This window comes from Anser cygnoides, chromosome 11 (assembly GCF_040182565.1).
Source record: "Anser cygnoides isolate HZ-2024a breed goose chromosome 11, Taihu_goose_T2T_genome, whole genome shotgun sequence".
Taxonomy (NCBI): domain Eukaryota; kingdom Metazoa; phylum Chordata; class Aves; order Anseriformes; family Anatidae; genus Anser; species Anser cygnoides.
The window spans coordinates 5,888,263-5,901,529 of NC_089883.1; the positions used below are offsets into that span (position 1 = coordinate 5,888,263).

The 13,267-nt window shown below is 40.0% G+C and overlaps 1 long non-coding RNA gene across 1 annotated transcript in view; it reads left to right on the forward strand.

Annotated features, from left to right (window-relative positions):
• Window position 1: 1 nt before the first annotated feature.
• Window positions 2–13,267, forward strand: part of LOC125183717 (uncharacterized) — a 35,184-nt gene continuing 21,918 nt past the window's right edge. Inside the window, exons 1-2 of the long non-coding RNA XR_007166181.2 lie at window positions 2–3,961; window positions 4,900–5,004. This is a non-coding gene — a long non-coding RNA (uncharacterized lncRNA). The remainder of the gene's footprint in view (window positions 3,962–4,899; window positions 5,005–13,267) is intronic.

Here is a 13,267-nt window from a genome sequence, read left to right on the forward strand (position 1 = left end):
AAAAAAAAAAAAAAAGGAAAGACAAAAGAAAGTGTTTATATTGATTCTCTCCAGAAATACAAGATCTGCCACAGCCAAGCAGACTACTGAGTCATTAAAGGCAGCATCCTGACTCCAGGGGTGCTTCAGAGGAAGAGGAGGGGAGGAGGCATGCTGCCAATTGTTCCATGTCCTTTGGAGAGAATCACCTTCCTGATCCTGGCCTGACCGTGTCCTGGCATATAGCACTTCAATTCTCAGTAATATTTCTCAGTTGCAAAGACCCATTTCCCTTTTCACCGTTAGGCTAGAAGGAGCCTAGTGTCCATGTATGCTTGCACCACTGCTCCAGACAGACTGACGATGGGACCAGCTTCCCGGTCCTTTTGGCTCTACACTAAAAGACTAAAGCCAACATGGACAACAGAGATGTTAATCCTTTATAGAGGAGACCTGAAAATAGAATTTGCCATGGGAAAGTTTGGAAAGTACCCTCAGCTGGGTGAACTGGATGAACATAATTGTAATGTCTCACACCACAGCATGTAGTTTCCTGTAGATGCCATCACTAGTTATATGATAGTCCAAAAACATTAATTCCTAAAATGCTGAGACAACCCCCTGACTTTCTGGAGAATGTAGTTTGCTCTGTTGGGTCCAGCAGCTTCAATATTCTCCTGCTGGCAGTGGGCAAACCTGAGTCCAAGAAAGGAAGAACAACATCTCTATAAAGGATCTAGAAATTTTAAAAATAGAAATAAATAAGAGGACTGGGGGAAAGGGCATTGGAGTAAAAAGAAAAAAAATAAATCAGCTCTTCCTGTATCTGGCTGTGCAAAACCTGATGCTGTATCAGAAGAAATCAGTTTTTGAAACAGATCACCTCCTCCTCTTCATAAATATCCCTTCTTTCCTTCTTTATACCATTTTTAACAAAATGGGAGAAAAAGAAAGCAGAAAAAAAAAAAAAAAAAAGCCATCCAGACAGTGATCTCTTTTGAATTACAAATCACAAAAAAAGTTTTTCTTTCAGTGAGGGGGTGGAGTTGAAGTGTTAGAAATCCAGGCCAAAGGATTACTTCACATTTCTTCTAAGGAATTAAACCTTTTTTTTCTTTAAAAAAAAAAAAAAAGTCTATTTTGTATTACTCAGCAGTTCTTTTTTGCTTTTTATTCTTCTATGGAAAGTTCTCTCTTTTTTTTTTTTTTTTCCCTAATAGTGTTTATTACACAGTCCTGCACACTCACATGTACACACGCGTACACACAAATGACAGAGCTCTTTATAAAGAGAAAATCAGGCTGGCGCTGCAAAAGTGCAGAGAAGATCTTTCGCTAAAATGATCTCAAGGTCAGTTTTGGGGGTCTTTAGGTTTCTATATTCAATCCAACCACGTTTCATGTCTCTGCTTTGCTTGCTTAACTTACAAGAAACTTGGGCACAATTTTGCTTGTGTTGGCAGTTTTTAGGTGTGGATTCATGCAGGCTATTTACAAGATGCCAAGGGATGTCAAATCCTGAACATGTGTTTTTGTCCTACAGTCATTCTCTGACAGCAGAAATAGTCTGCAGCTTATCAGATCCATTTGCTGATATTTAACATCTTTTTTTCCCGACAAAGGTTTGGGGTGAGATGAATTTTAATGTTTCTCTGTGCTGAAGCTGACAAAAAAAAAAAAAAATCTTTACGCATCTAACTTAGAAAGTAGAGCTTTAAGCTGTGAGGGGAAAAAAAAAAAACACAACTCCCTTATTTACAACATTTTTACTTTTCTTACTTAGATGCAATTTGTTTGTTTTATTTAAAACACTAAAGGTATTTGTTAAACATTTTACTCAGTCAAGAGGTACAGACACTTTGTTACAGACTGAGACATACAGTTTAAGGAAAAGAATGCATTTTAATGTATATTCCTGATATAGTTAACAAAACACTAAAAAGTCTGATTGTGATTCTTTTTTTCCTGTGGTTATATTTCAATAAAATTGAGCTAGATATAAAATTACATGTCCCCCTTTTAATATTAATTTTATAACAAACAAACAACAAGAAAAATAATTTTTAAAACACAAAGATTTTGGTAAAACTGTCAGGTAAAATTAGTGCTATCTGAGGCTATAATCCTAAACAATTTTAGGAAGCAGTGAACTCCCAAAATTGAGGGGTTTATAAAAATATATGTTCTCGGATACAAGAAGAACTACACAGGGAAGTGTAGTAAATAAGCATTTTAAAATAAATAAGCATTTATATAGATATAGAATGAGAGGTAGCATTTTGTAGAATATTTGCATATTATGAATACAAGTACAATGAGCGAGTTTAATTTTCTAGGCAAAAATTGCTAACAAAAATGGGGACATTTTTCATGAACCTGAGTCATAATAAATACTTGAACTATGTCTACTATGTGAGGCACCTTTTAAATTCACAGTGCCATATACCTATGTTTTCATGTAACATCAGATTTGTCATCCTTGGTTTATGCAGACATCATTCTGTTTAGAGCTATTTTTCTCCACTAACCACCTTCGTCAAGTTCTTTGTTTCAGCATAGCCTATATGTTAAAACATGTCCAGCGCTGTAACCTTATGCCTAGAGGTATTACACAGCAGAAATAAGTTCCTAATTTTTTTTCTGGCAGTGACAGAGAAAGCTAATCTGCAAGTCTGAATGCTTGGTGTCTTCTCCAAAATTATCCAGACTGCTTTTGTTCGCAGAAGTTGGGTTGTGCAAGCTGATGGTGTGTGGCTTGTCCTGGTAAGTTACGAAGAACAATCTACTTGAGAGGTTTCCAATTATTCTTACTTCTGGTCAGGTTAGATGTACAATTAGATCAAATCCCTGACAGATTTTTGGCTTCTCCAGTGTCAGGCCAGGCCTGTATGAGTCAAAGCGTACACAGATGGAAGTGATTTATTTTTTTTTTGTTAGCTCTTACATGAATTTGATTGTCAACAAAATCTTTCTCAGCTTTCAGCAAACTTTGGAGTTGGCCTTCATATCTGAGGTGGGGTGTCCATTTCCACCATATGAGTTTGGCTTGGCAGAGGCAGTTCAGCTGATCAAAACTCACAGAATTTAAAACCAAATAGTTTGTACAGACCTCATAAACTAAACATTTCAAAGGAAAGGGACGTATGGGCAGAGGTGACTCCTGGGATCCTTCCTGCTCAGTTTCCTCTTCTGCTGCTGTGTCGCCAGCTCTTCTCAATCTATTGCTGTTCCGCTGCGCCTTGTCCTCTACTTTGTTGGCAAATAAGGTAAATGACCCCTATTCTGGCTGCCCATATGCTGCTAACATCATTGGTTTTGTTTCAGCAAACTGCATGAGGATGGTATAGACAGATGCCAAAAAAGAGGGCCCCCATGAGCCCAGTAGGCCCTGCTGTGAATCACCAGCATGCCAGGGTGAGTGGCAGCCGGCATCTCCTTGGTTATTGAAGAGAGCAGCTGTGTCACGTTCGGTTAGTTTACATCATAATCTAAATCAACCATGAAGGATGAAGATGCATAGAAGGAAAAATAAATAAATAAATAAATAAACTGAAGGGATGTGTTCAAAGTCCTGTACAAACTGCCTTTGGGTTCAGTCCTAACTAAACAGAGTGATTGCAGGGAAAGGGATGGCTCGGTTACCAATGCCTTACAAATTGTCTGCCTAATATGAGAGAGAGCAGATTTGTCCTATGCACGCAGATGCTTGTATTCTTATTCTTTCCCTCTGCTTCCATGTCCTTGTCTTCCTCGTGTAGCCCTGACAATTCATTAGTTCTCACCTCAGACTGCAAGCAGGTCCATGGAGAACACACAAATTCGTTATACTTTGGCACAAGGAGTGTGTTAATTGTGATACAGCTAAAGGCTGTTACTGCAGATTAAAAGACTGTGACACCTGTCCCCAAATCAGGGGTGGTGTCAGCTCAGCCTTTGGCTCCAAGAACTTCTCTGGTTGTGCAGCAGTTTATTTTTCACAAAAGTATGATAAAATATAAAAGTGCTTTATTTCTTGTATGTAAGGGGTTAATTAATTAATTAATTAATTTCCTCTCCATGTGAAGCTGTGAGTTCACAGAGTGAAAAAGAGGGCAGGGAAAGGGGCTATAAAAGGATGAGTGTGTGCTATAGGAGCCATTTTGTTTGGGGTCAGGGAGGCTGAGGTGTTTTTACCATTCTTTCCTCTTTGTGCTCATGTATGTAGCTTAGATGTAGATATTTAGGTGCTATAGAGTGTGGTTTATAGGTAGCAATATAAAATAGACTGAAAAGTTTTAGGTGTTGCTTCTCTTTTATACAATCCTGTATTTTGAAGGTTAGAACCTTTTTAGCATGATATCTGGGAAGATTTGGAACAAACTTCTGGTAGGAGAAAAATCACTTAATGAGCTTTAAAATGGGCCTTAAAGAATTCTATAATGAGATACCTTGAAGAGACTTGGAAAATGATAAGGATACAGTGAGCAGGATATAACACATAATCCTAGCTAAATTCTTTACTTTTTTTCCGAAAAGAGGACAAATTTCCTTGGAACTGCTAGAAAGAAGTCCAGCTGTTAAAAACCACAGTTATTCCCAGCTCATCACAACTAGTGTAGATTCCAGAAGCAGAGGTGAAACAGGCTGGTGCAAGGCTGAGGTCTTGCTGGGGTGGCCAGGTCATCATGCCAGCCATTAAAGCATAGGTAGCCTCATTTTTTTTTTTCTGGCTGGTACTTGAGCTGTACTCAGTGATGAACTGCATAACCTACAGACATAGTGGAGACCAAGGAGGAAGAAGTAGCAGCAGGGAGAGGCAGCTTTGAGGTGGCAATGTCTCTGTGGCTCCAGGACGTGTTAGGCAGGGCTGAAGCACTTGTCACTTGGTGAGAAGAGTAATAAAGAAGTGAATGCTTAAGTATGTTGATTATCCTCTCACAGATGCAGCTGCTGAAAAACAAATGGAGGTCAGCAGCAGCTGAAGGCCTGTGTTGGTTGAACAATCTGCTGAGGACTGTTCCAGGACCGTCCAGAGAAAATAATGAGGTTTGACAACTTTATTTTAAATATTTTGTTGGGTGGAATAGAAACTTGAATAACATGTGTACCCTGTGGTATGGCTTAGAACAGAGAGGTACTTAGTGGGTGTCCCTTGTAGCTCAGTGCTCTTCCGAGTGCAACATGGACCAGTGTCTACCCTAAATCTCTTACTGAGTTTGGATGAGTTAGACAGGTCCTTGTCCACACTTATTTCTTACAAATTTTTCTCAGCTAGCTGCCTGTTAGAAACATCTTGCTTCTCTGAGGGCCTAAGGGAGGAGCACGAGGTACAATGGCTCCCTGGGGCTGGAGCAGTACAAACATTGTATGGATACAAGTTTGGCTTGTTTCAAGAAGCTCCTTACAAAAGCAAAACAAACAAAAAAACCAACATGCTTTTCTGTTTCGAGTGATATCTATTTGAGGAGATGTTGATTTTGTTGGTCCTTGGGATGGGAACGCTGGTGCCAGGTTACACCAGCAGGTATTGTAGGTAAATGGGCTGCTTGCAGCAAAAGCTGTATCTGCAGAGTGCTGTGGGAAGTTGGGTTACTTCTTATCTCTTGTGAAAAGTTTTCAGATATGGAGACAAAGAATATTTAAGCCAGATACCTCTCACTTTCCAAGCACAATACACACTTTCCCTTCTTTCTTCAAATGCAGTTCCTTTTGCAAATCTTTGTGGAGAACAATACAATAATCAGCTCTTAACATCTAATTATGCCTTTCCCTTTACAAAAGAAACTCATATTCTTAAATAACACTTCCTGGCAGCAAAGAGCTCTGTGGCTCACTTTGAAAGAGAGGGAAAAACAATGCAACCCAACCCAAATATCTTCAGATCATTAATGTACAGGGAATTGGGTGCAGAATCCTTTCTTAGCTTCATCACTAGATGAAAATAATACTTACCCTTAAGCACTTGGCTGTGTTCTTGTACTGAATGCTGACAATAATCTAATCAGTTAACAATTCTTATTCTGATGATCATTTTCCTGTGAATTGTTTCAATGGTAAGGGGAAAAAAGAATATAAATAAATGAGACATTTTTTTGCTGGAAAGATGACGGCCAACCGAGAGTCCACTCTTTTGCTCTTGGCTCCTTGTAACAATTCAGATTCTTCTCCCTGCTGGGTGAAATGTCAACCTGAAGGGCAGTAAGCTAAAAAAGGCCCTTTACTCTGAAATCTTACCCCTGTTTTGCCCAGAGGCATTTCGTAGCCTAAGCAAAACACTTGAGGTCTGCAACTACTGGCCTACATGGCAACTTCGCTTTGTCTGTGCTGCAGGAATAAGGTTGGGTTTTATTTCTTAATATAAGAATGTTTGCGTTTTTTTCTTCTTGTGGAGTAAATTTCAGCCCAAAAAATGTATGATATGTGCTGCATTTGGTGCACTCTCCCCGAGGCAAACCAGGGGATCTGTAAGTGGTACTATTTTTCCTATCAGCCCTGGAGAGTAGTGTGGCAGCCCTGCGTGTTATTAATGGATAAAATCTGAGCAGCAGCCAACCCCAAGGTGAACCCTATGCATTTAAAACATTTCATCAGACAGCTAAGTATTTTTTTTTCCTTCACTACAGCGGATATCTCTACTGCCACCACTCAATAGATCCCGATAGAAGAGAGCAATAGCTGGACTCACTAATGTGAAAATTGATAGTATGAGCTCTCCAATGAAATATAAACAGCTCTGTGTTTCTTAAGTGTCAATATCACGGGGCTGGGCTGAGGAGGTGGTGTGGTGGATTAACCCTAGAATTATCCAGGAGGGGAGAGAAGCTGATAAATAGGAAATATTTGTCCAATCAGCCAGGGATCACTTCTGAAGTGGATAAGATGGGCTGCTGTTGACTCCCAGCTGCTGTCAGCTAGAAATCCAGCTACAGTTTACAGCTCCTCTTATTGGAGTGTTTCCGGAGGTAGGAGGAAGGTCAGACTGGACTCTTCTCTCCTCTCCCCTCCCCTTTTGTCTGGAAGAATTGAGTAAAAGAAGGGAAGATGAATGGTGTGAGAATTAGGACTGCAACTCTGCAGATGCCTTTGCAGATGCACAGATGCAGGCGCCCTGCACTGGGAGCAGTTCCTGGCAAGCTGCAACACTGCTGTCAAAACAGCATTTATTGGAAGAGCAGCTTACACTTGGGGGAAAACCTGCAACATGCGGAATATGCATGCTCACTTAAGGAGAACTGAGACCTTGCCCACTCACTCCCTTTTACAGAAACACCGTAACCAGAAGGGTCCCTGCAAGGGGGCAGGCAGGTAGGCTGGGATTTGGATGTTTCCAGGGGTCAGATTACCTAAACTGTTTCACTGTTACTGTCTTCGTTTATGGATAAGGGAGGAATGTTCCTGGCTCCTTCTGTTCTGGCTGAGAATCTGAAATCAGCCAAGTCGATTCCCTTGGTGTCATCAGAGTCACCTCCTGGTCCAAAGCTGGACTTCACCAGGTGTGAGTTACAAATAACCAAGAGCAATGTTGTTATTTTGTCAAAGAAATGGTTTCCATGGAAACTCTAAATATACCTAGGATTATGTAAGTTTATATCCATATACCTCTGGAACATTTATATTGATAGGTTGCAGAAAGGCATTTTTGAAAAGAATTCACTTAACTTTCCTTGACATTTGTTATTTTTGCAAAAAACAAGCAATTCTGCATAGTGGTTCTCAGTATTTAACTAGTAAGTCTGAGTTAAGTATGGGCAAACTGGTATACAATAAACCTATCTTTGACTAGGAAGGGTTGTGGAAGGGTAAAAATTCAAAAGATATAAAACATACATACTATAAATCATCACAAAGTCACTGAAAACCTCCTTGTAAATACATATTATATAAAGTGCTTTTCATGCCTATGTGGCTGGAGACTTGGACTTCTTAAGTTTCTTTTCTTCAGCTTGTTTACTGAGTTTTCAATCTGCTTGTTGAGGCTTAAGGACTCTTCTACTTATGAGTCAACCCTAGAACCAAAGCACGTGGTGGAGGATCATACTGAAGTTGAGGGTACTTAACCCTGAGCGGGCAGACTGAAGATTTAGTAAACAAGCCAAAAAAGACTTGAGATAAGGTGGCAGAGCAGCCCTTTGGGAGAAGGGGAAAGGGGAGTGCTATCAGGAGGGAATCTCAGCTGTGCTGCAATAAATGTGTGAGGGAGGCCCTCCCTCAAAGCACTCTCAAATCAGCAAGGCTTTTTTTTTTTTCCTCCTTTTAACTTAAGCAAGCTTCAGACATTTTCAGTGCTGTAACACAAAGCTTTGTCACGGAGGTTTGGAAACAGCTGTTGGAACCCAAGACCTTCCAGTCCCCAGTTTTGCCCAGGCCTGTTTCGATATTGCTGTAGGCTTCGTAGATATACAAAGTTTCCCCAGCCGCAGCACTGGCAAACTGCAGGACTGAGCAGCTGGGACGTCAGAGCAAGACAGAGGTAAAGTCATGAAATGTCCTAATGAGCAAGAACTGGCAGCACCAAGCTAATTAAGACTGGTCTGGGAAGCAAAGACTAGAAATTGTTTTGGAGCCCAAAGAAGACAATGTACCACTCAGAGCTTCACTAGGCTTGCTCTAGATTACAGTTAGAGCTGGCCAAGTCATTCCCTCTGTTGCCTTCTTACCATCTCCAAACTATGCTATTGTTTAAAGATAACAGATTAAAAAAAAAAGAGCAACATCCTTGCTGGATTATTTTTTTCCATTATTTGGTTAAGAATTTGACATGTCAAAATTTAAAAATCTGCATTTGGAAGATTTTAGGTTGGTTTTAAGGTATAACTTAATTTTCCTAAAAAGAAATACAGAATTCAGATTTATACAAAAAAAATATTTTTTTATTTCAAACTTCCATTTTCCTGTGTACAAACTAGAGATCTTTAATGTAGTCTGAGCATCTCATATAATTCCATGACATCAAGAGCAAAGTTAAAAGAGAAGACATGAGTATCATGACAAAAAAAAAAATGGGACTGAAAGACCTTAAATCTGTGTCCATAGATCTAATCAAGGGGACTCTACAAAATCGTAGGACTGGCTGACTGCTTTTGGTCTGCATGAACTTGTTATAGGTGGGGAACTTCTTACTTTGAGAGGTCTCTCTGCTTGAGGAGGCTGGAATTCTTTAATGAAATATTGAAGTCATACATGAAAACATTTCAGTATCTATTATATTAATTTTTTTTGAGAAAGCAATCCCCATTTTCTGACAAACTAGTGAGAGCTTAGATTTCTGTTTATTATTAATGAGTATGTCCAAAAGTTTTGCTGACATGTTTATTATCAGTGAATCAAAGCTAGATTGATAAAATAAACTAATGTCATGAGTTGAGCTATTTGGAAAGTTTTTCTGAGTAGCTGATGTAAAGCTGAAGACATCCTATGCCAGATTTCCCTTTTTGGTTGGATAGAGAAGGCCATCAGATAGCTAATTCCTCTACCCTCAGAGGGTAATGCTGAGAAAACCTGGGCATCCAAATAGGAGCAAAGCCAGGAACCGTCTGTGAGGAATAGTATATACAGCTGAAACCAGGGCTTCTCTGTCCTCCTTAACAGCACATGAGATGACGTGCATTGCTACCTCACTTGACTTTGCTTTGCTTCCTTCTCTCATAACTTTTCCATGGGCTGGAGTCATAGGTAGATATATGGATACCAGGCTCTGAAAGTGGCACTGGGTTGGAAAAGGAAAGAAAAAAAAAATAAAAGGTAGCCTTATATGAAGGCTGGAATAACTTTGGTGCTTTGGGAGGATGCCTTGCTCTTAAGTGACCGTGCACTGTCACCAGCACGGTGTGTGTTTTCTCAGTTAAGTGCTTCTCTGGCTAGCAGTGGCAATGCAGACATAGCAGGAGCGAGTGCCGGAGTGCCCTGAAGTTCATTAATGTGTGATCTGATTAAATAACTGTTCCAAGAAAAGGACACATTTATTGCTTGACTTCTCTGAGCCCCAAGACGGGGTCCTTAAATCTGGCAGGCTTCTCCCTGAATTTAACTCTCAGGTACTTGACAAAAGAAAATAACAGTGACATTACTTACCAGGAAGTCTAATTAATTAACTGCACTCTCTGCACTAGGGAAGGGATGTTTCTGGGTGGCAAAAACATCTTTTAATTTGGTCCTCTCCGAGAACTATGTTTAAGACCAGTAGTGGACTTTAACTACTCTTTAAGGACAGAGAAACTTCATCTGGATTTAAGAAGAATGTGAAGATGAGGGTTTGCCTTCCATGAGGCAAACCAAGGACAGGAGGGTTTGTGTGTGTGCTGTGGAAAGTTTTTGAAACATCTCTCTTCCAAAAAGTCTGTAAAAATGCTGAGCTGAAAGACTCAAAGCAACTCACTTGAGACTCATTTTCAGTACAGCTAAAGTTCTGAAACCCAGACTGCAAAATCTCAGGAAGCAGCTGGGTTCCTAATTAAAACAAAACGTTAATAGATTTAGCAGGCCAAATTTATGCTTTTCAATTAAAAATGCTATTGGTCTTGGTATCTGCTTGTGTGCATGTGTGCGCACTCACGTGTGCTGGAGATAGGTATAAATTGGTGGTGTAATGCACCAAAGACTTGGGTCAAACCTCTTGTCCATGCTGTGTGCTAAGGGATTCAGAACATCTTGGTACCCAGAGCGTAAGTTCAGAGCAGAAGAGCATGTGTCAAGACAAATACAGTGTCAAGGGTTCTTCATGCATTCATTTCCTGACTACAGACTGTCCTTCTGCATTAAGGCATTTTTCTCACAATAAGTTGTTCTGATTTGAAAGCTACAAATGTTTTACAGTCTGCATGATGAGTCCAAGCTATTTATCGACTGGTAGTAACCAGGAAGAATTTGTCCTTTAATTAGCCATGCTGTTGGTTGTATTTTTTTTTTCCTCCACGTACTGCTGAATTTCACACATCAGACCAGAGAATCCATTTGCTTCACTAGGGTGGCTCTTTCACAGACATTTCACTAAAACTGGGGCAAAAGCAATTTTGTTGTTGGTGTTATTAAAATTATTTTTATAGCATGACAATAATTCTCATTATGCCAAATTTGATGAACTGATTTTATTTCCATCTTTTTTTGTATTGAGACAAAGATTGCATCTGTATGTTTTTATCATAAGAAAGAAAGAAAAAAGCCATGTGTTGCCTCAAAACACTAAGCTGCCGAAAAGTACTTTTGTTGCTTCAGAAATGAGGCTAGGATCTCACATAGCTGCTTTTGAACAAGAATAAGCTAAATACTGCTGTAATTTTGTAAAAGCTAATTTCTCTTTTCAAGTTAAATAGAGGGCTACTTCTATAGATAATTCCTGCTCCACAAAAAAATCCAATTCCGTGTTTTCAAAAGCTGATGAGAAGAGAAACTTTTCCCTGCAGTGAAATGTGAGGTAATTTTTAAAATCAGAAAACCTTCCAAAAAAAAAAAAGACAGGAGGAGACCATGTATCTCCCGGATCCTGTCCTCAGCTGATCACGGGACTTTCACTGTGCCTGACCCTTGCATGGTGTTCAAATGAAAATAGAAGCTCCAGTCCCACCTCCAGTCCTCCGAATATATAGATATTTATTCATTTGTGCTATAAATGGGGATCTTGGGGTTATCGGTTCACTGTAGCAGATTCCAAGGCAAAATTGGGCCCTTCTCTATATACAAACATTTGTAACAGCAAAAGACTCTGTGGGCGCTATGGCTAAATGCAGGCTGGCTGCTCCATCTGCCTAAAGATTTGCTGCAATGCTCATATTTAGTACATTGCTTTGCGAAGTATTTTCTGAGATATCTTGATGGCAAGCAAACAAATTTCTCTTATATTGTGTTATAATGGGCAGCACTGACCTGATTTATCCTTGCTACACAGAGGCGCGCGGTGAAGATGAAGTGGTTTTGCATATTCTGGAAATGTGGCAGTCCCTGAGATGCATTTGGGGTTGTCATGCTGGCAGCCAGAGGAAAGGGGGAAAAGCTGGGTGAATTCCACGGTGCTGCACTGAAACCCTGGAAAGCTCATTTAGTCAGAGATTAAGCTATGGAGCTAAATCTGAAAGTGAGAAAGGAGAGGAAAAGCTATTGAAAACTGAGATTCTACTGCTGACTATGGAGGCCACATGACCCTGACACATAACTTTTACTGAGTTGACTATATCTCACTTCCTTTAAGTGCCTGTCCCTCCTGCTCACTCTCAAGGACTTGGCCAATCTCCTTTTGTAAATAGAACAATGCTTTATATTTCTCTATTACTCTGGAGTGACTATATCAATAATGCAGGAAAGGCATCTGTCCAGCACAATGAGATTATTTTTCTGATTTCTGTTGACAGTTATGGTAATAGTTTGGCAAACAATCTACTCCACCATCAATGACCACAGATTACAGCTGTTTTTAAAAATCTCAGCTGCTCCTGGAAACTTAGAAGATTGATTACATGGACGGAAAGAGACAGAAAGATGTGTCAAAAGCTTTTATGGCTGAAACTTTTAACTCTCTGTCTTGCTCCCCTTTTTCCCCTGATTCTGAAAGTCGATGTGCAGTCAGTCTTGTAGTCGCCTTACGTGAGTGCAGAACATAATGAGTGGAGCAAGTAAACAAATGATCATGCTTCAAAGGGAATTGAGGAGCTGCTTTGCACCAAACCATTCAAAAACCAGCGTGGGAGCTGTAAAATAACTGGCAAGGCTTTTACATTACTGAAAATGCAAAGTTTTGCATGTTATTTCCTCTGCAATATGAGGAAGGTGCTGTATGCAAGATCAGAGCTTTCCTGGACCAGGCTCAGAGGGCTGAGCAAGCCCTGAAAACTTCAGCTGGCTCTGGGTGGGGTGAAGATGTTGGTGTGCCCTCCTCACTGAGGTGCTGAGGAAGGTGGCCAGGGCTTGCCCTTTTTTCCACTTACAATCTGAATTTGCTCCCTTTCACTCGTGGCTTTCTTAAGGTCTCATTGGGCAGCTAGTGTATTTGACTGGGAGGTACCTCCAGGGTGATAAGAAAATCCCTGACAAAAAGCCTTATTTCCTTTCGTTATACATGTTATTTATCTCATGTGAATCAGAACTGGGGCCTTACAATCAAATATGAACCTTACAGAGCTTAACGCTACATTAAAGGGCTCATAACTTCCATTAGCTAGAGTGGAAAATGCACTGTTTCATATGTATATGTCCTTTATGCAAAGAACAGGAATAACACCATGAGATCTGTGTGTCTGACTAGCCCTGGAATTTCAGATACTGAATGTTCACAGTGAACTGCTCAGGGACAAATTTGCAGAACAAGAATTATCCTTAGAAA